Here is a 3,456-nt window from a genome sequence, read left to right on the forward strand (position 1 = left end):
CCTCCTGTAGCGAATCGATGCGTTTTTGTAAGAAACTAACCATATTTAAAATGTAATAATCAATTTAATCTAGCTTGCGCTCACTATTGTAAACGGAAGCAGCTCCGGGCGCATGACGTATGAGGTCAGCGTTGCGCATGCGCCGCTCAGAAGTAACGCACGCGGAAACGCAGCGGAGAGATCAAAACAAAACAACGGTCACTAATTTGAAGTACAAAACAAGGATTTGTAAAGAAGAATGTCGGAGGATTTCGATATAAGCCAAGAGGAGACTGCTTTTCCTTTGCTAAAGTAAGGAAACTTTGCTTCCTTTGCTCCTGTAAACAAACATTGGTTTTCACAAGACTCACCGGCGCATGCGCAACGCCGACATCTTACGTCATCCTCCCGGAGCTGCTTCCGTGTACAACTGTTGGCGCAACCTACATTAAAGTGATTATTACGTTTTGAATATGGAAAGTTTTCTTACAAAAACACATCGATTCGCTAGAGGAGGCCTTTGTTCACCCCCCGAAGCCGTGTGAGACACTTTCTTTATGAATGGGCAATTTTTATTTAACTTATTTTGGACTGATGCATGCAACACCCGCTGAGTGGCATTAAACAGCATGTGTTTTTACATATCTACACACATTTGAAAGTGCATGATTGCTGATTCATTAAGCATTACATGATTCTAACGTCTTATTGCTGAAAGTTACCATAAAGTGATAGTACTATTATCACACAGTCTAAGATATATAATATATGTGTCAGTGGTTTTGTATTTTAGCTCTGGGCTTTTAATTACATCTTAGTCTGAAATATCCGGGAAAGCTTGAAAAGTAAATATGACGTGAAGTGAAAGAATGTGTTTCCTTAGAAATTAAGGAAAAAGTGTATGGAGTTGCCACTCCAATAAATAGCAAAAATGTGACCAATGATAATATCATCTTATATCATTTATTTTTTTATAATAATTTCTGTAATTTCTTTATTTTACTTAAAATTATAATTATTAATAATGATTAATTTGTTAATAGAATTATTGTTTTAAAATATAATAATGAAATTTCAGATTTGGTTCATTTAGCTGACATGCTTAAGCTCTGACTTGAACAATTATTTGGGACATTGACCATCAAAAGTTTGCGGTCAATAAGATTTTATACTGTTTTTGAAAGAAGTTTCTTTATAACATTTTTTTTAAATACATTTTAAAATGCAATTTATTCCTGTGATGGCAAAACTGAATTTTCAGCATCATGGATTTTATGTGTTGTTTCTCCTTTTGTTTGTATAATGTATACTCTGCTGAATCTATTGCTAATCTTGAAAAAAAAAAATTATTTTCTTTCCCCTGCAGGGGTATTATAAGTGAACACCACATTATATACCCATTCGGAACTGGAAGCGTATTGGATGTCACCCGGTTCCCATGATTCACTAAACAAAGCTGCGGCACAGTGCTAGTGCAGCCCTGGCCTTTTACCCTGTGCACTATTACTATCTTTGGGCCTTGGATGATATGGCTTTTGCATTTTCTGCAAGACAAGCAGGTAACAATTACATTATACTTATTTCTTACATTACCTTTTTACTCACGGCAGTACAGTACAAAGAGGAACCTGTAGGTTTTATATTTGCTTGAAATTTAATAATGACATGACTTTTTAGATGTTGCATGCTTCTCTTTTCAGGTGTGCAGATGTTCATATGTAACAAAGAGCATTATGGGTACCTGCCGCTGCCTTTGAATACAAAGCAGACTCTTGAGGAGGTGGAGAGCTTCAGCCACACTGTCACAGAGCCACTGAGTGTGTATCACTAAATCGGCTTAATGTGAAGAGTTGACAAGGATTTTTCAGGTCACTCAAAAAGCTAAGGGACTTTATGGTGATGTTTAGTAAATGAGTTCTGAGGTGGTGTTAAATACAATACTAGTGTGAGTGAATAAACTGTGAAGCAGAGGTGTGGGCATCTATTCACCACTTTCTGTTCTACCTCTACCACAAACACTTCAATGTATGCCTTTCCATATAGTTTTCCCAGGAAAGAGAATTTTCACTCCTTTGTGACATATCTCACACGTTCTCTCTGACCCGGTCATTAGATTAGCTTGACTTTGTTTTAAAATCTGCATGTTATAAGAATTCATTGTACCATGAAAACACAGTGTAAAGTTCAGAGCTCAAAACTTCATCCCCAATCCAGAAGATCATTTATTGAACTAACACCAGAAGAACTAGCAATAAAATTAGCAATAAAATCACCATAAATCTTGTACTGTTTCCACTGTGTTTAGCACCTACAGCTCTGCGTGACTTAAGTTTATTTCTCACAAAAGATACCTGATTGTTTCAATCTGATCCTAACAGTTTGTTTTTGCACAGGCTGATTTGTGGTTCTATCACAATTTAACATATTTCCCCCCAGAGAGGCAGTTATTGAAGGATGTGGCAGTTAAAGGGGTCATATGACGTTGCTAAAAAGAACATTATTTGTGTATTTGGTGTAATGAGATGTTTAAGCAATTTAAGGTTCAAAAAACACATTATTTTCCACATACTGTACATTAATGTTTCTCCTCTATGCCCCGCCTTTCTGAAACGCTCAATTTTTACAAAGCTCATCGGTCTGAAAAGCGAGGTGTGCTGTGATTGGCCAGCTATCCAGTGCGTTGTGATTGGCCGAATACCTCAATCGTGTGACGGAAATGTTACGCTCCTTACCATACTGTGATGCCGTGTCCCAGCACGACGAGACAAAACCAATCAAACCCATTACAAATGAGGCATTTGTTGCATCCAGTGGGGACATACAGTAATTACGGATTATAATGACTTATATGGTCTTTTTATGCGTAGCGTTGTATCGTACCACGTAAACATAAAACCATGTCTGCATTTATGATCGGAGAAATTGACAAAGAACAAGCGCTACTCTACACTGCTCAAAACTTGCTTTTGAATCGTCAGTGGCAAATTCTTTAAATATAAAAAACGTACTTACAGTCTGTGAGTCAGAACAGCCGGCATTGTAGTCTACTCTCCCAGGATCAGGAAACAGTCCTCCATAAAATGCACTGCACACATCTGAATATTTGGGTTGAACTGTTCTGGAACAGTGTTGTAAATACAACTTAACCACTGATTTCTAGTCGTGTCCTCTTTTGGAAGACCAAACAAACTATTTTCGCTTTTGCAACGAAACACACAGCGTCTTCACGGTGGCAGCAACAGTAAAGTTTAAGTTATGCCTTCTTTCTTTGCATGAACATTTGGGCGGCGTTATGCAAATCTTCCCACACAGTGACGTAGACATGTGGGGGCGTGTTTAAACGAGGCGTTTTAGGAGGGCGTGGACCAGTCTTAACTTTGATAAAGAATATCTCTTTGGGTTTGAGACTTTAGTCTTTGCAACTTTAGGGATCTTATCTATTCACGAACAGCTTGTAACACTCCAAAGAGAAAGGAA

This window comes from Sinocyclocheilus grahami, unplaced genomic scaffold, assembly GCF_001515645.1.
Source record: "Sinocyclocheilus grahami isolate Dianchi unplaced genomic scaffold, SAMN03320097.WGS_v1.1 scaffold1264.1, whole genome shotgun sequence".
In the NCBI taxonomy this organism is placed as follows: Eukaryota; Metazoa; Chordata; class Actinopteri; order Cypriniformes; family Cyprinidae; genus Sinocyclocheilus; species Sinocyclocheilus grahami.